General features: G+C 54.5%; 1 protein-coding gene across 3 annotated transcripts in view; it reads right to left on the minus strand.

The window, feature by feature from the left end:
- ZNF423 (zinc finger protein 423) overlaps window positions 1-26,358 on the minus strand; it is a 319,304-nt gene that overhangs the window by 215,239 nt on the left and 77,707 nt on the right. The window lies entirely within an intron of this gene.

The raw sequence follows: 26,358 nt of genomic DNA on the forward strand, positions 1-26,358 counted from the left end.
GTAGTCCCATTTCAGTCTCACACATCCCAGAGCTAAAAGGAAATTCAAGTGATCATGGTCCCCCTGCCCGCAGAGAGGGATAGCTTTGTTTTTCCCACTTCACAGGTAAGGCACCTGGCACCCAGCCAGGGGGATGCAACATCCCCAGCGCCCCAGATGTTTAACTTGACATCCTGACTCTCGTCTGGAGCACTTCCCCGCACAGCTGTGGGAAACGGAGCACAGCCTCAGTCTGAGAGATTAATAGGACATATCAAGAATTTGTAAATCAAAGTCCAGATAAAGCATGGTACACATAACACAGAGAATATATCAGTAATCCCAATAAATGTCAGTGGATTAAACTTGTCCATTAAAATACAAAGATTCAAAATGGAATATCAAAGTGTGCATTGCCTCTTCCCACAGTCTGTCCTGAAAAACAAATCTCTCCATCCAGAAACTAGCACTGATTTAAAAGAGAGAAATCTCTATTATGTGTAAAGATATTTATGCAAACATATATGCATATGCAAATGTGTGAGTGCACATGTGTGTGTACGTGTGTGTCACACACAACACTGCAGTTACAGAAAAAGACTTCAGCACACAACCTTTAAACCCCTGAGGCTGCCCACCAAAGCAAGAAAGAGAAACGAAGCAAAGAATGCATTCGATTCGAGGTGGAAGCCACAGTCCTCTAAATATTTCAATTTAGAAACAGATAATGTTATAAGGGCTCTATTTCTCCCATCCGCACAGAACACGCACTTCCAAGCACGCGACATCAAGAACCTGCGATCACAAATCAGCTCATCGGAGAGCCAGCTGCTGCCTTCTGTGGCGGGGAACGTGGCATGACACGCCGCTTGGAACTGCGGGGAGGTAGTAAAAATCAATGTTTCCATTTGTGGCCCATCAAAACATCTCTCTTCTTACCAATTAAGGGATGTACAATTTTTAGGTTCTTTTATTATCAGAACACGCCAACTCCTGGCAATACAGAAATCCCATTAAAAGCAAGGCAGCATATTTATCTCAGGAAATCTGATCTGCTGCTGTGGCAACGGCAAGAAATAGAAAGCAAAGAAATGAGAAATAGCGTTTGGAGCCTTCAATATTATAAGTCATCACACAACCACGGTTATAGTCAAGCCGTCTCTGAAATTCCTAGTTTATAGTCTCTTCCCTCAAGAAAAAAAATGTTCTGAAGGGAGGAAAAAAGAACCATAATTCTGGCTCAGTCAACTCCACCAACTCTGCAGATAATCGGTCACGTTCAGCACCACATTTGTGCTACTTTACTTAACACACAATTTAATAGACATATTTAAATTATCCCCTTGTTTGTTTTGGGTCTCTTTGCCATATTGACTTGGCAGCACTTTCCATAATATCTCATCTGATCCACGACTGGAACCACAAACGTTACAATGCATTTGATCTCTTTAAATCTGCTACATCCTGTTGACTCAGGAGTAGATAAATCAGAATGTCAACTCTTGGGTTTTTATAAGGCAAAAACCCATAAAGTCATCCAAGAGTATAAATTTGTTTTAAGGAACTGTCACCTCCCCTGCCGCTGTCCACTAATGGGAAGGCGGGAGAGGGGAGGCAGGCAAAGGCGTCATCTGGGGTCCCCTGGGGTCACACGGCAGCCAGCCTGACCCTCAGGACGCCAGAGAGGGAAGATGCAGGGCCCTGAAGAAGTTTAGGAGAGCAAGACTTCCCCGAAGACCCAGGCCCCAGGGCTCTCTGCTGCGTCAGCAGAATCGGACCTCGAGGACAGGACGCCCTTCATCCTGCTCAGGGCTTCACTCTTTGCAAGGCACTTTCACGCTCCGCAGCATTTGAAGCTCACAATAGGAAAAAAGAGTATACGGTTTAATTTCTCCACTTGTAGATGAGAAAACAGAGGCTCTGAGGGGTCACCCCAAGCCATGCAAGGGTTTGAACCTACAAGTTCTGATCCTCAGCTGCACCCCCTCTCCCTCCAGACCCAGGATCTGCTGGAGCCCCAAGCGCTCCGAGGCCCGGGAGGTGGGAGCTCAAAGGTCAGAGGGTGCCAGTCTCCTCGAGCACTCTCTGGGGTCTCCTCATCCCCAGCCCACCCCGAGCAGCCGCTCAGGAAGCCCCTGAGGACTGAATGAATGGACATTCCCTACTCCCTTGATCCTGCTCTGGCTAGTCAGGAGTGGCCCTGACTGTCCCATGTCCCATGCTTGGCCAGCCCCAGAGGTCCCCACCGGTCCTCACCCAGGCAAGCACAGAGAAAGCAGAGCCCAGAGGCCACCACTGACTTTGTCTGAGTCCCCATCCCAAGTGCTGCCTTATGTTTCTGACATAGTGACCTCCTGGGCCTGAACTACAGTTGACCTCTGGTCTCTCCCACCACCCAGGCCATGAAGCAAAGTCAGCAGGCCGAGGAGCCCACTTCTCTCCCACCGACGCCACCAGGGCTGGGAAGGATGTCCCCAAAACGGGCTGCTGGCACCCTTCCCTATGGCCCCACCCGAGTTCTCCTAGGGCCTGCCTGGGGCAACTTGAAGCATATCCAGGGAAGGCTCAAGCCGAACCATTTCAATAGGGCCCTCTCCCGCAGGGTGACACACATGGGACGGGAAACAAAATTGGTGCTGTAAATGCCAGCCTCTCTGTCCCCTTGACAAAGCTCCCTACCTCCCCAGCCTCACGCGCCACCCTGGACAACTCACAACCTAGTTGTTTTCTGACATGCACACCTCCATCCTCTTGCTCAGGAGTCCAAGGGCAGCTAGCATTTGCTGAGCACTTGCGCTGTGCCAGGTGCCCCTGAGCAGTCAGCCAGGCAGCCCCATGAGCGGGGCACCATCTTATCCACATTTCGCCGGTGAGGAGACTGGGGGTCTGTGAGGTGGCGATGCTTAAGCAAGGCCACAAGTGTCAGGTTTCAAACGCAATTGTGTCTGACTCTTAACCACTCTGCTACACGGTCTCCCCACAGTAGAGAGTCAATGAAAAAATGAGCCAAGTGTCAAGGAATATGGAAACCCTTCAATGTCATATGTAGGGTCCTTGTCCCAGCCCCTAAGATCCAGCAAGGGCTCTGCTGGCCTCTGTGACTTGGTGCTCATTCCCGCAGCCACACAGAGCTTCTCTCACTCCCTGGAATTGCGAGTGTGTTCCACCAAGGGCTTCACACTCCTCTGCCCCTGGAACTCCTTGCCCACCTAACAGAGCTTCCCACAGGCCTGAGCTCCAACGTCATGTGGGTCCCCATGATTCCTTCTCCTTCGTTCCCTTCCCTTTGCCATCAGTGCACTTGGTGCGGTGTTCACTCAGGCATTTGTTGGCTAATTTTTTGACTGTCTGCCTCCCTGTAACAGGCAGCATTTTCCAAAGATGGCAGTAACCACATCTCCCATCCCACAGGCTCTTCTGTAGTGAGGCCTTGCACTTTCCCATCAGGAAGAGGGATCTAATTCCCCTCCACAATTCCCCTCTGGGCCAGCTGGCCTCGATAACTCGTGGACCACTGGAATACAATGGAAGTAAGTTCTGGGACCTCTGAGACCAGGTCAGAAGAAAGCTTACAGCTTCGCCCAGGTCTCCCGGTCTCCCGGTCTCACTACCCGCAGAACCCAGCTGCCATGCTATGAGAAGCCCAAACCACGTGGAGAGCATAAAGGCGCTTCAGTCCACAGCCGCAGCTGAGCTCCCAGCTGTCAGCAACAACTGCCAGCCATGCGAGTGCGCCATCTTGGATATCCAACCCAGGTGAGTCTTCAGATGACAGCAGCCCTGGCCAACATACGACTGCAACTGTACAAGAAATGCCAAGTGAGACCACCAATGGAGTCCAGTCAACCCACAGAACTGTGAAATAATACCTGTTGCTTTAGGCCATCGATTTTTGAGATGGTTTGTTACACAGCAATAGACAGCCGGAACATTCCCCCACCAGATCGTAAGCTCCGTGAGGGTGGGAGCTGTGTTGGTTTTTGCTCAGTACTGTCTGCCCAGCCCCCAGTACTGACAGATACACGGTGGAGGCTCAGTAAAAGTTGAATGAATGAATGAATTGGTTTCAAAGAAACAAGTCTCAAGGTATCAATACAGGTGAGGGCAGGGGGAGGGGAAGAGGTGACAGTGCTGTTTATTGTCTGAAGATAAGTACTAGGTTGAACCATATGAAGTTCCCATCCTGGTAAGTCAAAAAGTCAAATATCGGCAATTTGAAATGGTTTAACCTAACATATGATGGTGCCACTCTGTCCTGCCAGCTTCTCCCTCAAAGCAGGAGAAAGAAGGTACACCTCACCAATGGACCCCACTAAACCACACCACACACTCAGAGTCCCTGAGCCCAGGACCTGGGATTGGGGAACTTCCTACGAGCAAAGAGAGGCGGTAACAAAATCCTCCACCTTCATCGCTTGTCATTAGAAAGTAGTGGATTTCCCACCCCCCGCCTAAACAACCCCACTGAGCCACTGCCCTCGAGAAAGCGCTTTCATTCAAGACGATAACACGAGGATAGTGGGACCCTGCAGAAAGGGCATGCAGCAAGGGAGGCTTAGCAAGAAAAGTGGCCCCATGTCCTCTTGAGGGAAGAGGCAGGAGGGCCAGTCAGGGGAGGAGGAGGTGGCTCTGCCGCCCCAACACCCTGAACGATGCTGACCACCATGTGAGCACTTCCTGGTACCATCCTACACTCGCACCGTGCCACCCCGTCATCACAGTCACCCTGTGCAGTAGGTACAACTGATATCCCCACTTTGCAGATGGGGAAACCAAGGCTCAGGCCACACGCAAGTCACCCGCACTAGGAAGGAGAGAGCCTGGATTTGAACCCTGGTCTTCTAACTACAGATCCCGATTCTTAACCACTATGTGGGAGGGCAAAAAGGCAAAGCTTGAGAAAAGGCTGAGCAGGGGACAGCTGGCTGAGTCCAGGGCCAGGAAATAGGGAAGGGGAGAGGCCCCGGGGGCAGGCTGCCCGCAGGCTGCGGGGCCTGGGAACAGGGCATTTCCTACCCTCAGCAAGGATCCTGGAACTCACAAGGCAGGGCTGTGGGGGCCTCAGTGCTCCCGAGAGCCAGTTTAGGGAGGCTCAGCCTGAGAACCCCGTGAGAGTCCCTCCCCTCTGGTCTGGTCCCCACAAGCACATGGGTCAGAACAACCCTCACCCAGGAGACTGCCTCTTCCCCTTCCTGGGAGGGACCACAGGGTCAGCTAGCCAGCAGGGAACCCTGGGCACCCTGAGAACCCACCAGGGACCTCCAGGGGTCCCACCTCTGGGGTCCCAGCTCTGAGTACCTGCTCAGTGGAGGCAGGAGGCCAGGAGCAGCCTCCATATGCCAGGGATAGAGAAAACAAGGGCAGAGTTTGAGAGGCAGGAGATACCCCAGTGCCAACAACCACACGCATTGGCCCATTCCTTCCTTCATTCATCCCACAAATATCTAGTGAGTGTCTACTCTGTGCCAGGCATAGCACACCCATATTGCTACAACATACAGGGTGTTCCCCAGTCCCATTTGTCTCGGTGGCCTCAAAGCTCACACAAGGTCTGGCAGAGCAATGATACTTAATAAATATGGGGTGGGTGAATGAGTGAATAGATGAATGAATGAATGCGGAAGAAGAGGAATAAGTGGCAAGACCTGCAGCCTGGCTGGGGTTGGTCCAGGACCCGGGTTCCAGTCTTAGCTTTCGTACCCCCCACCTCAGCCCATGAGGGACCTTGAGCAAGTCACTTCTGCCTGAGCCTGATTGCTCCTATGTCAATGAGGAGCCTGATCACGATAAACACAGTCCTCTCCTGCCGCACAAGGCAGAAGTGAGGCTCACCTGAATGGACGGTCACTGATGCAAGAACTGTGCACACAACTACACGCCAGACAGATGTAGGTCCAGGAGCCCTGGGGGTTCCAAGGGAGCCGAGAGGAGGCCGGAGCAGGGGCAGGCAGGAAGACGAGGGAGTGGGCAAAGGTGCTGCGAGGGGTGACTGGTGGAGCGCAGAGAGGCACGAACGGCAGGAAGGGGGACAGTGCCAGGTGAGGGCGGGGAGGCAGAAGAGTGGGCCCTGGAGGCCAGCGAGCCTGGGAAGGTCTCCTCACTTCTCCTTTCTTCTTGCAATCAGGAACCACCAGAGAGTAAATTCTAGGCATGTCCAAGTCGTGACCAGGGGACCCAACCGCATGGGAAGCATGGGGAATGCCAGCGTAGAGGACTCCAGTGGGGCTGACGGAACCAAGTCACCACAATAACGATGGTTATTAAGCAACAACACACACAAGCAGCCGACAGCTGGAGTCACATTCCAGGGACTGGCGGGATGACAGAGAGAATGGAAAAGAATCTTTGGAGCCAGCCTGTCTGGGTTGAAATCCACATGCTACGACTCAGTGGTTGGGGACCTTGGACAAGTCACTTACCCTCTCTGAGAAAAATTTAATGAAGTCAAATTATTTTAATGAGGTTATATACAAAGCCTGATACCTGGTCCACAATAAAACTTCAGAGAAGTGGACTAGCTGCGACAATACTGTCTCACTGCTGCTGTTATCATTCAAACCAGCATGTGCAGCAACACGGCCGACACAAGTTGGAGACGATCCTACCACAAGGGAGGTTCTGGCAGGAGGCCTTGGAGGAGGCTCCTGAGGATGGGGAATGTCAGGGCACACACCCCTTTGAAAGGCACAAAAATGTCTACACAACAAAAAGAATCCACTGGACAGAAGAGGGAAGTTCTGGGCTCAAGTGCAGGCTCCCCGTCCACGCCGTGCGGCCTCGAGTAAGTTACAAGCCCACCTCCTCCAGAAGCAGCGCGACCTCTGGTCTGTCCCCGCCAGCCCCTGGGGAGATGATGCAGACACTTCAGTCTACAATTCACAAGCCCACGTCTCCTGCGCTCTCCCCGGGGATGCAGTTGGGGGGCCTTCCAAATGAACTCACAGTCCAGGAAGGGTCTACCACTTCCAAAGCATTTATCCTGGAGCAACTTTTTTTTTTTTTTTAAAGAGAAAATGCATACTCCGACATAGCAGCCTGTAAGTTTCCTATACACGGTTTCACTGGCAGCACGTTCCCAAGGATGAGAGTGGGAGGAGGCACTCTGGGAACCTGGGCACTGGGTCGAACCCCTGGCTTAGCCTCCACATGGCGTTTGGGCCCCACTTCTGGAGAAGGACACGCCTCTGTGAACACTTTCTCACGCACTCCCAGGATGGTGGGACAGAGGATGGATGGAGCTGGGCTGGGCGGGGAGCCTGCCAACCCCAATTAGACACTCCGCTTGCGCATCATTGCTGGCCCCAGATTCCACGAGGCAGCCACTATTTATCTTCAGGTTTAACATATTTGCAGTGCAGGCAGCGGGGTAACATTTAACACTCAGCCTAAAGGGTCCCCTTGGCAGCAGAGCTGTAGGCAAATATTTTAACACATAATTTGCTGTCCAAGTTCCACTTCTTAAAAAGGAAGCAACTTCCGGATGGCTGTCTGGGGGCGCCTGCTGCTCCCCTGTCAATGCTGATGGCTCTGCGGATGGAATTTCCAAGCCAGGATCAGTCCAACACCGAATGTGACCCTGGCTGCCCCCGAGAGGCCTTGCTGGGGTGCCCCGCCTGTGGCTGCCGGTGCAGGGCTGGGTACAGGGCCTCCCTCTCCCCAGGCCCGTGGCTGACCACAAAAATGACTAGGACCTGCCAGAGAATGTCTCTTTCGTTGTCAGGAATTCTAGAACCTGAGGCCAAAATGGTTAGTGGCGTGATGGCAACCAGTTCCCTCAGAGCAGACCTCCCGGGTCACCTGCACCCTTCACCCAGTGCCTCGTGGCCACTAAGGGAGTGTCACCATTAGAGCTATTTGACAGAGGGCAAACTGAGGCTCAGACGGGTGAGACAGCCCACTCTGACATTCAGGCCATCAGTGGACCCAAGCTCAAAACGCCAGTGCCCTCCTCATTACACAAATGAGTAGAATGGGCTGGGGGGCGGGAGGGGCACTGAGGGGATGCACGTCCACCCAAGGGGGTGGCCCCAGTCAAGGCATCTACGTCGTCACCACACAAAAAGTGAGGCCCAGGGAAAACGCAGCACTCTGTCTTTTTAAGAAGGAAACCCACAGTTTTATGTGAAATCTCTAGATTTTTAGATGTTGACTTCAAGTTTTAAGAAACACAGCATGGGTCAAACAACAGGCCCTGGAGGGCAGGAGGCAGCCTGGGGGGTGCCTGCTGAGGGTCTTTGCCATGGGGCATGCCCAGCAAGAGCCGCAGGGCCCCCTCCAGCCAGGGTGGTCTGCTCAGTCCTCACCAGACAGGGAGGTCAGCTGGCAGTGATGACACTGCCCCTTCTTTGCAGATGCAGGACCTGGGTTCAAGCCTACTCCTTTGGAACCTTGGTTCCTTACACTTCTGGCTTTCCTCACCTAGAAAATGAGGATGATGGGGTCTCCTCCTGCTCAGGTCGTGGGAGCTCCCTATGGGGGCAAAGAGAGATGGCGGCTTCCCCCGAACCCAGCTCCCAACTGAGACGGGTAAGGAAGGAGTGGAAAGGATAATGGCAGATGGGAGGGAAGGAAGAAGGCAGAGAGGCAGGGCAGGAAGCAGGAGAAAAAGCGATCACAAACACCCCCACCAAAAAGGAAAAAATCCTATTTTTCCAGCAAGTGGTTAACAGAGTTGCTCCTCCGAGCTTCACAATCTTAATAAAACTGATCTCGCCACATGCAGTAATGAGGAAGAGTCGGACAAAGCCACCTGGAACCATGAAAATTGTGCGCTGCTACCCCTCGTGACCTCCTGAGGCTGTGACCACGCTGCCCTCTGCTTGCTGTCATTTCTGTCTCTGACGGCTGCTGGGAAGAAGGAGATGGAGACGCGGGGCGGGGGCGGGCAGGGGAGGGAGGGCAGCATGCGGAGCTCGATAAATCCAGCTAATTTGTGGCCAGCGCCATGGCCTGGCGCTCCTAATTGCTCCCGGTCCTGGAGCAGAACTCAGGGCCTGGAAGCTGGGGCACAAATCATCCCCTGGTGGCCAAGGCAGAAAGAGGAGCCCCCTGGGGGGAAGGGAAGGGAGCAGGGGAGGGCTGTGTACCCCAAAGACAGGACAGGTGGCCAGGCTGGGTGAGGGTGTCTCGGGGTCAAAGACAGATGGATCCCAGGGCAGGGCCACGCTGAGGTCGCTGGGGAATCCCAGCAGGCTGCTCCCTCTCTGGGCCTCAGTTTCCCCATCTGTAAATTAAGGCATAGACGATGCATTTACAGTGCACCTTAGTGACTTGTCACTGTGCCAGCGGCAGGTCCGAGGGCAGAAGGCCAACGTGTCACCTCCACACTAAGGGAGCCCCGCTCTGCCTGCCTCAGACACTGGGACCCCGCAAGCGGGGCTTTACAGAAGGGCTCCGCTGTAAAACCAGAGAGTGAGCAAAAGCTCACCGACCAGGGCTCAGCTCAAGGGGCCCTCCCCTCCCCGGGCCGGGCTCCCGCAGGAGCTCCGGGGCTCGCCAGGCGCCTCTCCACTGGCTCTTCTTTAGCAGCCGGAGTCCTTTTCACTGCGGGACATCCAACCACTTCCTGTGTGGGGAGCAGGCTCCAGGTGGGTGGGATCAGCATGGGGTTTGCTCACCTGGCTCCCCCTGTGCTCACCCAGCACCCAGCAGAACACCTGGCACACAGCAGGTGTCCTACACATCTGTTGAGTGAAGGAGTGAACAAGGCAGTCTGGAAGGGCCCTTCCGTCTCCAGCAGTTAAAGATCCAGCCATGGGTCCGTCATCTCTGAGGAGGGCGAGGCAGTGAGCAAAGCCAGGAAGAGGCCCCTGGTCCTGCTGCTGCCCCAGGAGGCGGGGAGCGGGAAGGATTCCTGCCCTTGGTCCTCAGGAGCTCGCGGGCCACTGCTGTAACCCAGAGGCCAGCTGCCCTTCCAGTGACCCGCCACCCCAAAGTCTCCCATCCGGTCCCAGGAGTGCCTGAAAGGCCAGAGCCCCACTCCCTCCAGACACAGTGGAGAGGCTGGGTAAAGCCTTTAAAAGTTAACAGGTTGCTGGGCATGGAGATGGCCTGGTGGGTGGCCACAATCCGGGAAGCTGGAAGGAGCGCCTGGAGAGAAGGGAGCATGTGTGATGGAGTGGTTCTCTCCATGTTGTTGCTACTGAGGAAGAAACCAAATGGTGGCACACTCGGCTTCCCAGAAGCCAGCTCCCCAGCCCGGGCCCCCACCCCCTCCCAGGACCCACAGTTGCAGTGGGCTTCTTCCCCCATCCGCTTAACCTCACCCATCTGCTAAAGCCTGCCAGCTTTTTGATGATTTCCCTCCGGCCCCCAAGAGGGTGTCGAGTCCCACAAGGGGGCTATAAGACATTCCAGAAGTCTCCAGAAACCCTGATCCTACGGCAGCTGACAGAACAAAGCCAATGGCTTAGACAAAACATTTGAGGGGTCCCAGAATGAACACGGCCATCCATTGGGAGGGTGCCCCCTCCCAGGGGATGAATTTAGGTGAGGAGCGTTCTGGGCCCATGCCCGCGAATGAGGACAAGGCCTGCCTGGTGCCTAGGACTCACATTCCTACACAAAGAGCAACAGAAACCTGGAGAGGATTAGCTGCAGATCAAAGGTCACATGGGCAATGCAAAGGAAACTTCCAGACCCAGCCCAGGGGCCTGGCTGCCTCCTCCGAGATGGCCAGGATCCGCGCGATCTATATGCACACGCACACCGCGCCCCATCCCACCCCCGGCTCATCCTCAGACCGCCACTTAACTCGGATTTCAAACTGCTTGCGAGGTTCTTTAGTCAACATGAAGCAGAAACCTGTTATTAAATGCTGCTAATTTTTTATTGATCACACCGCGAATCATTTCATTTTCCATTACCACAAATGTCTCCTATCAGGGCCCACGATCACGCCTCTTTATTCAGTCTCAAGCAACTTGTCACTTTTCATCAGCTTGCAGTTTCAGGATTGCTCAAAAATTAGAAAGCGGGTTCTCTGCATCATTACTGCTTTTGTTTAAAAAAAAGTTTCCATACAGGAGAGGTTATTACACTTGGAATAAATATACATGAATCAAATTCAAATGAAACTCCTCCTTGACTCTAACCAATTTCAGCATTAGCTTTTATAATTTTTTTAGGTTTATTTTCACAGAAAGACTGTTCATAATTATTGCTCGTGCTCTCCCAAAACACTTATGTTACTAAAGTGTGAAATGTCTTCTAACACAAAGACAGATCTCTGGGAAGTAATTACAGAAATGCATTCAGGGGCAATAACTCTATATTAGCTGTCAGCAGCAGACATCCTGTGAAAGGCACTTGTTATGAAGGATTATTTGTGCTGCCATTGACGGCATGGCAGGCCAGCCCCAACTGCAAGACGGCGTCCGACCAGAAACATGGGCTCCCTCATCAAGGGTCAAATTAAGCTTAAATCATTACCTTGAAGCCCAGCAAACGCACACCTGACTGTCTATTGTGGAGACGTTTCTGAGACGCACTCGAGCACAACGTGGCCTTCCCGTTCCCAGCGTGGTGCAATTACCCTGAGTCTCGAAAGGATTCTGCCAGGAGCTTGTCACAATAGGGAGAGAGGAGGTGGCAGGGTGTCTATTAAATGCTAACTCATGTCACCAAACAGAATTTTCAAGAATTATAAATTGCCGAGATGCCTCTCAGCTGACCCCCTCGCGTTAAGAAGAGCCCAGGATATTATCAGGAAAGCGCAAGAATTTACATCAAAGGCAGGAAAGGACTCTCTGTGGGGAACCCATGGGAAGTAGCTGAGGGGACGGGGGCCAGTGGACTATCTCCTCACCCCACAGAAGGTACAGCTGGGGTCTGGGCAGCCATGCCGGCTCCATCTGGGGCGGAGAAGTACCCTACCATGAGGGCAGGGGGACACAGCACAGGAGGGCACGGGGAGATGCCTACACTGTTATCAGAGCTTTGTCCCTAACTCTTGGCATGACTTTGGGCCAGTCCAGTCACCTCCCACCTCTCAGTCCCGGTTTCCCCTTCTGTAACAACACCCTGCCTCCAGGTTGCGTCGAGGGTATCGGATGAGCGACTTGAAACAAACAAGGTGCAAGCCTAGCCCTCCAGTTCTGGGCCTGTCCTCCCACCTAGGAAACAGCAGCGCGGATTCCAGGAGCCATCAGAGGAACCGCCTGGCCTCCAAGAGTGCGAGACCGCTGCGAGCCTCAGTTTCCCCATCTCTAAAAAGGACACTCTGAAGACTGCTGCCTTGGGGTGTGCTCATAAATCAAAGAGTGGAACACAAACCTAGGCTCCTTTCTTCTGCTCACTCACGGCTGTTTCCACGGAGAAAGGGGCTCCTAAGACAGCTCAGGGCAAGGGCAAAAGAGCTACCCCCCTTAACAGCACGGGCCCAGCCAACCTGGGCCATGCCACCCCCACCACAGCACCCTGCCGGCCCTGGGGCCAGCCCTGCCCACTCTCTGAGGCCCACTAGGGGCCGCCCGCCTCCAAGCCCCAGGGACAGGCCATGACCCAGGCCTGGCCAATCAGAGATGGGCATGTGACACAAGTGGGGCTACTGAGACTCGGTCCTGAGGCATTTTTGGGAACCACTGGGAAAGAGCAGAGCTGACGGATGGAGAGAGCGGGCAGAGGGTGTTTGAGCCATGCCCTTTGACCCAGTCATTTCACATCAAGGTTTATAGGCTGGAGAACTGCTGTACCTGACAGTTCACTCGAAGAATATCCACCCCAGAATCAAGTGTAACAGCCAAGGAAATTAGACAGCCTCGACACGTCCACGAACAGGAGACGGAGGGAGAACCGATGGTAGAGGGGGCACCATGCAGCAATTAAAATGAAGAGAATAGAGGTGCACGTACCAACATGAATGGATCTTCCAGACCTAAGGCTGAGAGAAGTAAAGAGCAGGCTGCTGAGGATAAACCAGGGTGACGTGGTAAGATACGCCGACACGTATAGATGGTATTTCTAGATCATTCATGGTATTTCAAGAATAAAGACATACACGGAAATGATAAACACCAAGCCCCGGGGGGAGGCAGAGGCGGCGACGGGCAGCTCGGCTGGGCAAACGGTGTTCCGTTCCTCAGCCTGGAGGGTACATGTAGGTGGGCATCGCTCTCTTTTATCTATCTGAAATATATCTAAGAACTCTTGCTGAGCCACTAACAATTTTTAAATGATAAAAACTTTAAAAAGGGCGAATGGTAAATGAATTGGGGGATTTTAGCTGGAGAAGGCTCCTGAGAAAGGGGTCAATCTAACCCACAGCTTTTCTAGAAGCTGAGACCCAAGGCCTTGTTCCCAGGCCTCACAGCAAGCGAGTGGCAGAGCCAGCGCTAGTCCTCAGGGCCAGGGGCCCCACCTCAGCGCTGCTCCTTCCCGGCCATCCAGCATGACGGGCAGGGAGGAAGGAGCCGAGGAGGCAGCAGAGTTGCCAGCTGGAGAACATCAGTGGTGCCGAAGGCCATGGCCCCCCTGGGGCAGGAACTTCCGTCTGTCTGGGCCACTGTGGAATCCCCAGCACCTAGGACAGTGTCTAGCACACAGTAGGGGCACAAGAACTATTTGCTGAGTGAATGAATGAATGAGTGCAGACAGAGATGAACTAAAGTCGCATACATCCATTCCTTAACACAGACCCTCTTGGACAGGACCCCTTTGCTGGACAACACCAAGTCAGTCATTTTTAAGCAAATGCAGATTTCCTACCTTCATATCTTTTAAAAAAAAAATCAGTGCTCCAGCTCTGACTTCTCACCAATTTTCTGCCCCTCCTGTGGGTAGGCTGAGATTGTGAGGCACAGCGGAGTCTGGACAGCCAGGACCTGCAGCCTCCCAGAGGGACAACGCCAAGTGTCCACAGGGTCCCGGCGCTGCCACTGCCACTTCATCTCCACAGCATTAAATAAAGAGACAAGGCAGGTGGAGTGTCACCTCCTTCTCAAGCCAAGGCACCCCCCAGGAGGGTGACCAGCAATACCAAGATTCCTCAAAGACATGGGCCCAGGAAGTGAGACCCCAAGGGAGACCTTGGCCAGGCAGGGCACAGGGACCCCAAGGTGGACACAGAAAGACCGGGGATGGCCCAGAAATGTCCACGCAGGGGCTCTGCCCATCCTTCCAACTGAAATCCACATTTCCTGACCTTGGGGCTGACGGTGGGATACATCACGCCAGCCAGCGGTCCCGCCTCACTCTCTCCCCAGAAGTGTTTCTTTCTCACAAAAATGAAGCTTTGGTGTTGTTTCTGATTACAAAGACAACTGCAACTGATGTGAAAGATACAAGTCACACAGAAAAGTATAAAGAAAGTGGTAAAAATCCCCTGGACCCACACCAGGCAGAGGTGTGCGCTGTGACCACCTCGATGAATGAGACCTGGCGTCTACAGACACACACAGCGATGGCTGTACAGGAACGCGGTCCTGAGCCGCACAGAGCTTGTCACCTTTTTACCCTTTGTTCCACTCAGCCCCGTGCTACGGCCATCTCTTTCAGGGATGGTTTTGGGAACCCACCATCAAAGCTTCATGCAGAGTGAAACCTCAGGGATCCCAGCTCCTAGTCAGATAGAACAGCTCCCAGGAACAAACTGGGGAGGGGTGGAGACTGCTCACCTTGCTCTGCAAATGGGTTCGCCCTGGGGGTCTTAGCAGCCGGTGCGGGGGAGGGGGAGTGGGGCCTGGAAGTGAGAGGAAAGGACCACCTGGAAGGAGGGCCTGTGAAAATGCAGGTGACGCACCAGCAGCCCCTCTCTGAATATGGGGCCCGGAAAGTGTATTTAACAAGCCTCAGCATCTCCGCCCCTAAGTACTGTCCTAGTGTCTTTAAAATAGAATTGAAATAATAAAGATTCTCCAACATTATTTTCAATCACCACACTGCTGACAACGACTCCCGAGAAAAGAAGCTGCTTGGCGCAGCAGCACGGGGTCAGGCCTGCAGGCCGGCCACGCCCAGCGCTCCGCCTCTTCCCTTTGCACCTTCCTGGCCCGCCGCTGCCCACTGCACAGCATCCGTGCAGAGGACACAGGGTGTGCGGTGGAGAGCCTGGGCAGCCGACCTGGAAGGGAAGGACGCCCTCAGCCCGAGACCCTGCGGAGTGGCCCAGGAGCCCCGTCTCCGGGTGTCACTCACACGTGTGCACAAGCAAACGCACACACGCACACTCACCATCACACTCCTGCTCAGTGGGAGTGGAGTCGGGGCCTCTTCCTCATACCCACTGATTCCAGGGGAAGTTTAGAAAATTCCCACTCTGGGAATTCTCAGTTGGTGGCTTCCTCTCCTCCCCTCCTCCACCAAATAGCAAAGAAGTTTCTTCCCTCCTCGCACGCAACCTGGGTGCTTCCTGGGTTTCGTCACTAACAGCTAAACACAGGACCCAAGTCATTTCCACCCTCCAGGGGCCAAGGTGGGAGGGTTTCCAGGAAGCCTTTCATCCTTCTGTCCTCGGGGGAGCCCAGGTGGGGGAAGTGAGCTGCATGTTTCTGGGAAGCGGGCCCATCTGAGAGACGCCTTCCACTCTCTGCCAGCTGCCGGCTCGGAACCACGGGAGTCGGCACCAGCGGCCAAAGGAAGGAGGGCTGGGCCCCCGGGCCAGCCTCATGTCCTCTCCAGAGAAAAGAGATGCAGGAGCATTTATTTAAGACACATCCATCTGTTCACAAAACGTTGACCGAGACCTACGATGGGTCAAGGACTGTCCGAGGGCCCGGCAGGGAAGAAGGCAGCCATACCCCGTCGTCAGGGAGAAAGACGGCAGACACAGAGAGAAACAAAATGGGCTCTGTGAGACTAGTGCTTTGAAGGAAATAAAAGAGGCGATGGCATGGGGACCGGGAGAGGCCAGCTTTACCCACCCGGGTGGCCAGGGAGGGCCTCTCCGGGGGCAGGGGCGTGAGCCAAGCTGTGGGGGACGAGGAGAACCAGCTGATTAACCCATGGAGAAGAGCGTTCTGAGACGAGGGAGTGGCGACACAAAGGAATCTTCCAAGAACCAGGAGGCCTCGTATCTGCAGCACAGAGGAGAGAGGGCGCGGGCCGAGGAAGCCCCAGGACTCGGAACAGTGACGCGGGAGTCCAAAATCAGGGTGAATGCCTTGATTTAAGACAAACAGGAAAAACCAGACAGAAGACAGAGTGAAGGTGATCATGTACAAATAACGGATTGAGAGCCTGCAGACTTCAGCTCCACTTGGTCAAACCTCACTGCAAACATCTCAAACCTCGGAGTGCCGTGTTAGCAGGACACGCCTGGCTCTGTGCAAAGGGCGCAGCCCGGGCACAGGCTGTGAGGTCAGACCTGGGCTCGAATGCCATCCTTACCACCACCAGACAAGTTCTGATGCATCAAAGATGAAGCTGTAGTCAAAACCAGGCTGCTACCCCAAGTGTTCGGAGAGGACGGGACAGCAGCAGGCGTGCGTGGCCTCTGCTGACCGCAGTAATGACAGATCGGCCACAAAAGCCCAAGTGCGCTAGACAGCGGGGCTCAGGGACGCCTAGCCCAGGTGGGCACTGCAGGCACAGTCCTTGAACTCTTGAACCACTGGCTCTTAGCCTTGGAAAGATAAAAGTGCCACCCAAGGGGCCAGCAAAGAGGCCCCTGCAGCCCACAGAGAACAAGGGTCCCAGCCAAGACCCCACAGCAACGAGGCGGCGAATGAACAGCAACAGCTCTTCTCGTCTCGAGAGCCCCAGATCTGCTGGCCAGGCTCTCCCAGCCCGTGTCAGGGTGCTCGCCTCCACAGCGAGCTCCTGGAGAGGAAAGCTGGACTGAGGGAACCATAACTCTGTGGCACCGTCGTTCACCCTGTCCACAGCTCATCAGCTCGGGATTCCAGGAGTTTGGGCGGCTGTGGCAGTGATGTAGCCCAGGAAAGCATCTGAAACCAGTGGCCTGGGGCATCGCCCACCCTCCATGGACCCCAGCCAACAGCTGCACAGCAGTGGGACCACAGGGTGCCTCCCCAACCCTGCCCTGCCAGGCTCCGGCCTGGTGCACATCAGCAGGCCTGCGTGACGGAGCTGCAACACTCTGTCCTGCCACACACCATGCCCTGCCTCCCCAGCAGTGGCTATCTGGTAGATTCAGGGGCCAGGAGTCCCCACCTCCGTCAATGGCAACATCATCAAGGAACTCTAGTCCTGGATACCTCTCCAAGCATCTCGTCCTTTAAGAAAGGGAGCAGGAGGAGAGCAGGACAACTGTCTACGGACCACTGAAGCATGATACACAGAGCCAGCAGGCTTGTTCCGGGAGATCACAGGGCACAGACCAGATTCCGTGGGGCCATCTAGGGCAGAAAACCCTGCACCAGTTCATCATGGGACCGGGAGCATGAGTTTGACCCTAGACAATCTGGAGATGTAGCCTTGCTTCACAGCTCATGAGCTATGTGACCCTAGGTTAATGATTTAACCTCTCTGAACCTCAGTTTCTCCATCTATAAAATGGGAGGGTAATAGTACAGGAGGTTGTTGTGAGCATGACATGAGATGACACAGAGAGTCAACATGGGCCTCACGTGTCCTCATCCACTCAGCAATTCCTGACTGCGGGCCTCTGCGTGCCAGGCAGTGTCCCTGGGCTGGGGACACAGCTGTCAACAGCACCAACGATATCCAGTAGGTAACAAGGAAGAAAATCTCAGGAAATCTCAGGTATTGATAATGCATGAAACATGGTGTACGGCATAGGAAGCAATGACAGGTAAGGAGGCAGCCTCGGTGAGGGCAGTCACCAAGGCCTCTCTGGGGAGGCATTTGATTCGAGTCCACACTTGAAGGCATAAAGAAGCCAGGCACCGAGAGCCGGAGGAAGGGCATCCCAGGTGGAAGGCACAGCTAGGGCCAAGGCCAGGCCAGCGCAAGCTTGGGGGGCTGGAGGAACGAAGAGCAGCATGAGTAGTGGGCCAGGGCAGCTGGGGTTTTATAAAGACAGGGCCAGAAGGTCAGGTGTGGTACCTCCTCGTTGTCAGCAGGGCGGCGACACTGCACCCACCCTTACCCTTTCTGCTTTAGTTCCCCTGACACTCACTGCGGTTACGGCTTATTGTCTCCAGACACCCCATCCACCATAAGCTCCAGGGAGCCACCTTGGGTCACTGACTACTCCCCCGCACCTGGCCTGGAGGAGGTTCCCACTAATGTCTGTTCAATTCAGTAATCACTGACACGCAGGAAGTGCGCAGTAAACGTGATGACCCGGCTGCCACTAGGATCCAGGCTGCTTTGGGAGAAGGTGTGCCTCCCATCCCTGGAGGCAAGCAGAGCCTGGAAGAACACACGTTGGAGCCCCTTGGCCCCAGGAGGGGCTGGGATGATCGGAGCTTCTAGGTTCTCTCTCACTCCAAGAGCAGCCAGCCGTGCCCTCTGCCCAGGGCCCAGGGCAGCCAGCTCCTGCTGCAGGCCCTGGACAGCCTGCGACAGCATCATCTGAGGCCAGGATACACGTGCACGGACCTCGGGCAGCCGCCAGGATATCTCCGTCACTAGAGGTTTGTTAGCACCACAAAGTGCAGCCCCTTGCGCTGCTTAATTAGAGATGTGACCCTTATGGAGGGGGCTGGGGAGTAGGGGTCAGAGGGGAAAAAACCGTTTTTGCCAACATTGTGCACTGAGAGCCGGGCGGAATGGTCTTAAACCCTCCCTGGAAGGCCCCCGGGGCAGGGCACTTCCTGAGGACAATTGGGACTTGGCCTGCAGGGTTCGACTTCCTTTGTGTTAACTACTTTCTGACTCGCGGGTTTTCAGCTATTTATTTCTAGAACAATGCGCTCACTGCTCCTGCGTCCAGGGCAGCAATCTTCCTGGCCGTGGCAGCCGCTCTGCCTGCTTCCCTCCGCAGCAGGAGGGGGAGGGAGGTGTGAAGAGCCATGGGGGGGGGGGGGGCACAAGGGGCAAGTGGTCAAGCCCCGTCCCCGGCACAAGTCTCATTCTCAGCTCTCTGGAGCCAGAATGCAAGAGAGGACACCAGAGGGGTTTTGGAGAGCCAAGATTTTGGGGCAGGCAAGCGACAGTCGGGGAAAAGAGGGTCTGGGCCCCAGAAGGGACTCTTTTTCCACACGGTGATCACCCAGGATCCCGGAACCCTTCGGCCAGCTGGCTGCCGGCTAGTCCCTCTCTCTAATCTTTCCTAACGTATGTTGCCGCTTCCTGCTTCCTCCAAGCCTCCTTAATTGGAAACTCTTTAGTTCACACGGAAAGTTCCTCTCTGCTCTCTGAGGACACCTATCGAGGGTGGAACCAGGCTCTTCACAATAATTCTTACCAGGCATGGCTTATAATGACCCTCTTTTGCTAATGAAAAAAACACACACACGCACGCACTGTGGCTGCTGTAATTAAGCTTGTGACGAGTTGAGTTGGAGGGAAATTAGATTTATTTACAGGCTGTCTGTTGCTGATGCAGCACTGGCTATCACGAAGGCTTCTAATTAACCCTCGTTTAGAGGGCGTGCTCTTTGGTGCCCCCTTCCCTCTACGCACCCTTTGTAAATTGCAGTTGGTTAAAAAATAATAATAATAATAATTAGCCGTTCTTAGAGTTGAGTTCTCTCCTGCAATTCTATTTCGTCCTCGAGTTGTGTTGCCCGGATGCTGACAGTAACGAAATGCCTGGAAGATTTCAGTTCAGAGCCGCAGTCACATCAACGAATCAGTCAACAAGCGTTGCCAGAGTGCCTGCCAATGGCCAGGCCCGTCTAGGCGCTCAGAGGATCAGAAGTGGAGCCAGAGACCGCCCTGCCTCAGAGGAGGTCAGGAAGGCGGAAAGGACTGGGTGAGTGGCAGTTGAGGCAGAAATAATGGCGGAGGGGCCAGGCTGGAAACAGGCCACATTCAGGTTTCAGGTGGAAGAAACGGGGAGGCACTGAAAGGTTTGTGGGAGGGAGGGAGGGAGGAAAAGCAGATGTGGCATTTCGACAAGATCAAGGCAGAGCCCACAGAGGCAACTGGAAGGTCTTGATGCGCAGGGTTTTCAGAATAGACTTGCGTCCGTTGCTGACCACCTCCTCCGTGCGCGCAGCTGTGTCTGGAAAGAAAGAGGCCCAGGAGGCCACGGCCTCAGGCACGCAGATCCAGGACCAGGTGTCCACACCCTGAAGTGCTGGGTTCTTAGAACCTGGTTCCCGGGGCAGCGTGCATCAGACAAGAGTGTCCATCACCAGTTACCACAGCTCCTCCAGCCTAGGAGGCTGTCGAACGCGTGACACGCGCTGACTTGATGACAGTTTTCTGGGGAAGGGAGATTCATTTCGTTAAACATAGACACGGACACTAAAGTGCTTCCCAATTTCAGAAATGTTGGACTGTGACAAAATACATGCATTAGAATCAAAGCAACATGATAATCAAGTCTTCAGAGGACAGCCTTGCGGGGAGCCAGACGGCCTGAGATACATGGACACAGGCAAGCTTGCCCGAGTCCTGCAGATGGCCAAGGCGAGGAGAGTCGCGGCTGCCACAGCCGACTCGCAGGGTCCTCTTCCCCACCAGCCATAGAGGATGGGCACATGGGGACAGCACCCATCTTGAGTTTGGATACTTGTGAGCACCTCTGGCAACAAGTTCATAGCGAGACGGGGGAGGGCAGCACGAACACGAACCCCCTTCAGAACCCACATCCATGCAGCTGTGTGATTACTTGAGTTTTCTTCTAAAGCACATAGGACTTTCTAACGCCTAAGTGCTGCTGGGAGGGAGACGGACCCCCACCAGAGACAGCATAGCCCCAGGACCCAGGGTAAGGGTGGCGAGAAGCTCTATCTCGTGTCACCAACACACAATAGACTCCTTGCCTTGTGCTTGGGTGTTTTGTTTCTCTTATACATTACCTGCCATGCTGTGCAATGACAGTTATTTCCTCCCCCTTTAAGTGTGCAATATTGGACAAGGCACCTGTGGCCACCCCTGTATCCTCCGCGCCAAAGACAAACAGACTTTCATCAATGTTTTTGAACAAATGAGGGCAAGACTTTCCAGTCTCAAAAGTCTCATTTTTCTAGGGGTCGGACCCATGGCCTAGTGGTTAAGTTCAGCATGCCCCACTTTGGCGGCCCAGGTTCCATTCCTGGGCTTGGACCTACACCACTCGTTGGCAGCCATGCTGTGGCAGCGACCCACAAACAAAATAGAGGAAGACTGGCACAGATGTTAGCTCAGGGCCAATCTTTCTCAGCAAAAAAAAAAACAACACATTTTTCTAGATTTTCAATATGATATGGGGTATTTCATGGGTTTGTGATGCTTATCACACACTCAACTTAACTTGCTATATTTAACTCTCCCACATTCCACTTCCATTTACCCTCGCTTGGGAGTTAACGAGTGTGTAGCAAAGGGTGTCCTTTGTAACACACTCACATATCGGCGGCCACCTTCCCTGCCCCAGGGAAGGGGCTTCGTAAACGTCTGCGAGGTAAGCAATGAAACTAGCCCCCAGCCCCTGCTAAGGGGACGGCTGTGCCATCCACCTGCTTCAAGCCAGTTTCTAGGACACGAGCCCTTGTACTGAGGACTGCACGGCCCACGCCAAAGGTCAACACTGCTCCACGAGCCAGCATTTTAAAGTCACCACAGCCCAATCCCACAGAACTCATCTGCAGGTGACTTCCAGAATCCAACTCAGTTCCGCAAGTTACTGGGCTCTTGGGAACTCAAACCAAGCCAGATGCATGCCCACCTGCCTCCGAAGCCCCCTCTGGCAGACCGGTGAGGGGCCAGACTCGGCAGGGACTGTCTCTTTGCCATCAGTTCTGAAGACGAAGCCTCAGAGATGCATGCGTGCGCTGGGTGGCCCCAGCAGCAAACTCGGGCTCACCTGCACAGCAGGGGTGAGGCTGATTTCCCAGAATGCTCTGAAGGGGGATATGTTACAAACGACAAGTCAAGAAAGAGCGACAGACAACACCCGCTCAGAACCATCCATGGGCGGCTCCCCTCCACACTGTTGGTCCCCACCAGCCGGCGCCACCCTGCTTCAGGACTCAGTCACCTCTTCCCTCAACGACTGTAAAACCTCCCTGGCTCGTCCAGCCACTCATCACACCCTGAGTGGACGCCTGCCATGCAGTAGGCACTAGAATGTTCTTGCCCCCCCTTCACTGCCAGTGGTGGGAAATGGTTTACCCAGGAGCCTAACTGTCAAAAGGATCCACTTCAGGGATTTATTTTAAAGGATGTTTAAAATAATCATCCTTCCAAAAAGCAGTCCTCCCTCATACTCCTTAAAGAATGGCCCTCCATGACCAAATGACAGAGGTAATGGGGGCACACCTGTGTGACAGAACTTCAAAGAAATGCAAAGAAGTCATTACCAGAAAAGTCAGCGAGTGGTTACTTCTGGAAGGAGAAGGGGGCAGTGACCGGGAGGGAGGGTGCAGACGGGGCTTCTGGGGTGGCTGGCAAAGTTCCATCTCCAGACCTGGGAGGTGGTGTCAATGGCACCCCACCTTATAAGAATCACTCTGTTCTACATTTGTTTTGCGGGGTGGGTGTCTGTATCTGTGTCTCATTTCACAATAAAAGTTTCAAAAAATAGTAAATGAGAGCTTGCTATGCCATGGAAGTGATGCAACCCACAGGCCAGCCAACAGCTGGAGGGTACCATCAAGGGTCGGCCCTCAGACCAGGCGCTGGGACAGCCCTGGTGGGACCATGGCAGACTCGCCCGCAGCGCGTCTCGGGGACCTTCTCAGTCAGAAATAAACTTTGCGGGGTCATAACTGTTTCAAAGCACAGAATTGCAGTTTTACAAATATACACACATTTGTCACATACCAAACTGTCCTGCTTTTAACTGCTGCGCTCATCTGGAGTTAAGATCCCCAAACTCTGGAAGTGTCGTCGGTTTGGAACGGGTCCGGTGCCAGACAGCCCAAGGGAAAAGTCTTGTCTCCGTGTAGCTCCAAGTCCTCCTTCAGGTGCCAGGGCCCCTGCAGGAAGGGGCCTGTCTGCCCAGAAGGGGCCAGGAGCCCCGCTGCCGCCCCCTGGCCCTGTGTTCTCACTGCGCTGAGGCTGTGAGGGAGATTTTGCGGGACAGCTCCCCCCTGGCTGCAGGCCATGAGGGCCAGGATCACTTCCGACCTGCTTACACTGTGACCCCAGGCCCACTGTCGGCTGAATGAATAAATGAATGAATGAATGAATGAGTGAGCGAGCGAGTGAGTCACCCTTCCTCAAGAGCTTTCCTCTCTAGACTACACTCCGGGGATCAGGAACCACATCTGCCTTACTCGCCATGGACCCATGCACGCCTAAGCCCTGGCACAGCACACAGTAGGCTCCCAATATATTTTTATGAAATAAATGAACAAAAAAACCCAACTGTGCTAGGGATGGAGGATACAAAGATGACAAAGACGTGTCCCTTCCATCAGGGACCTTCCCATCTAGCAAGGTGAAGCACAAACCAGACCACGTGGTGAAGCAAAGGGAGAAAACGAGCAGGGGGTGATGGGTGCGCAGGAGGGGGCCACAAACTGTGAGGCGGAATCAGGGAGGGCTTCTCAGAAGAGAGGGTGTGGAGCTGATTCTTGAAGGAAAAACCAGGAAGCGGCCCCAGGGGAGACAGGACAGCACCTACCAGGAGGTGGCCGGGGTCTCCCACCCCTGCTGACTTCTCCCCTGACCCATCTGCCGCATCTGCAGCTTCCACAAGAGCCACCTCCCCAAACTCCCGGAGCCTTACCGTTACCACCACCACCCCTCGAGTGTGTGTGCAAGCACACACACGCGCACACACACACACACAGAGAAAGCGCCTTGCCTCCCAAGTGCAGTGTGACCTGGGGCAAGCTGGTTAACCTCTCTGAGGCCTTGGTTCCTCGGCCATACAGGGTGATGGTGATAACTGTGCCTACCTTAGGGGGCTACTGGGAATTCAGTGAAAAGTGCTCAGCACAGTGCTGGGCACTGTCTCTCAGAACAGCTTCATTCTCACGCCACTGTTCACACCAACGAGGGCGTGCTGTAGAGAACGGACCTGAGTTTGTGCCCAGCTTGCTCACACCTCACCCGCGTGGCCTGTAATGTGCACAGAGCTCGTCAGCTTGGTCAAAGGCAGAGTCCGATTCAGCGGGCCTGGGGACAGGCCCCAAATCCTGCATTTCTAACAGGCTCCCAGGTGATGAGGTCCAGTGACCACACTTTGAGTAGCTCAGTGTACCTGACCCCAGGTTCCCCTCTTGTGAAGCAGGAGGGATAACCATCACTGCACAGGGCTGGTGTGAGGACCGAACAAGCCACATGCGCACAGACACCCTGCAACCCAGCCAGGCGCGTGTGGCGGCTGAGGAAGTGGCACCCCCTCCCTCCACTCCCACTAACTGGCTAATTCCAAATAGTATTCCCCTTGGCACACCGCCCCCAGAAGCACAGTCACACTGTTCAAGTAGGGTTTAATGGGGGAATGAATGAACAGATGCATCTTTAAAACCCACTCGGCAAAGGGGCTGAGATCCAGGAGTGGACCCCCCGGGCCCAGACCCCTGGCAGTACAGTAGGTTTACAAGTGCCAGCTGCCACAGGAGAGACCTATGGCTCTAAATTCCCCGCCAGATCGCGCCCCACAAGGAAGTGGGCCCCGTGGAGGACACGAGCCCAGATGGCCTCTACGCGTCCCCAGGTCTCCCCGATCCCAGAGGCCCACAAGTGCCAGGACAGAACTCCCCACGCGGAAGCCTGTGGACAGCCCTTCACAGGCACCTGGTCCCCGTGTGCGCTGCCCGACCACTCTGGAGGTTGTCTCTGCGTCCAGACCAGAGGACCCAGGCTCTCAGGGGCCAAGCGACTCACCCAGGCCAGGCCAGGAAGACGAGAAGTAGTCCTGGATCCCATTCTAGAACAATTTCCCAAGCGTGAGAAGGCCTGAACCTCACTTTCCAAGTGTACTGGGGAGTGATGGGCCCGCAGCCCCCTCCCCACAGCACTGTCACTCAGAACGTGAGATGAGCACATCGGGCCCCCAACACCCTCCACCCCCAGGAACCGTGCCTGGTGACCTTTGTTCTTATCTCCCCCGTGAGTCTGCAAAGCCGGCCAAGACTTGGACTCTCTCAGCCTAATAATTATGGGGAAACAAGCGAAGGGCAGAGCCACAACCTCCACCTCTCTGAAATGAAAACATCTTGTTTTCTGCGTTTTTCCTCATGTCCCTTTTTTATTGAGGTTTAAGTTAAATGCTGTCACGTGCCCAAATCTTGAGCAAACTGGGTGGTGAGCTTTTACAGAAGGTGCCTCCACACCCGCAGGCCCACCCACAGGCCCCCGGCCAGTGCCCGGCCTCCATCGCCAGAGGCCGGGGCCGACTCCGACCGTCACACGCATGGACACACAGCATGTCCTCTTTCCCCGACGCTGCGTCTACAGGACGCATCCGATCCCCAAGCGTGGCGGCGGGACGCTCCTCACACTGCATTTGCGCTTTTCTTGGACGTTTTGCTTTCTTAAAGGTCAGGTCCAATCCGATCCTTTTTTCCCTCATCCATGTCACGGACTCAGGGCAGACATTAGACCACGGCCCAGCTCGCCCATTATTTCTTTTCCACCGTTTGGCTGGTTGCTGGTTGAGGTTTACAGCATTTCCACTGCCGCATCCAGAGCTCCCCGTGTCCTCCGGCGCACCGCGCTGAGACAGCCCGCTGGCCAGAGGGGCAGGAAAGGAGCTGGGAGAGGCTGTGTCTATGGGGCCCTGCTCCCACGGCCTAACTGTGATGGGAAGGAGGCCGGGGTCCATCTCCGGGCCAAAGCCAGGAGGGCTGGCAAGGGCTCTCAGCTCCCACGAGGCAGCCTCACACACCCAGCCCTCGGCCCAGCTTCAGAGAAGCGGGAAGCCACACCCTGACAAGCCTCGGCCCCTAGGTGCTGGTGGCCTTGTGCAGGTCAGGACGAGAAAACACCCCGCTCTGCAGGTTCTTTCTCCCTCCACCAGCAGACCAACCTTCCCGTGAGGGGCTGTGAAACGGGGCAGCCACTGGGGAGGACAGGATGGTGGCTCCGCACACACTAGGCAGCCTGGGTCCATTGACAGATGAACAGATAAACAAAATACGGTCCATCTGCATGCTGGAATATTACTCAGCCTTAAAAAGGAAGGCGATCCTGACACGGGCGGCAACACAGAGGAACCGAGAGGACAGGACACGAAGTGAAATAAAAAATACCATAGGATCCCACTCATGTGAGGCTCCTAGAGCAGTCAAATTTAGAAACAGAAAGTAGAATGGAGACTGCCAGAGGCTGCGGGGGGAACGGGGAGGCAGTGCTTAATGGGGACAGTTTCGGTTTGGGAAAATGAAAAGAGTTCTGGACGTGGATGGTGGTGATGGGTGCACAACACTGTGAGCATACTTAATGCCCCTAAACTGTACACTTGAAAAT

Source organism: Equus przewalskii, chromosome 3 (assembly GCF_037783145.1).
Source record: "Equus przewalskii isolate Varuska chromosome 3, EquPr2, whole genome shotgun sequence".
Classification (NCBI taxonomy): Eukaryota; Metazoa; Chordata; class Mammalia; order Perissodactyla; family Equidae; genus Equus; species Equus przewalskii.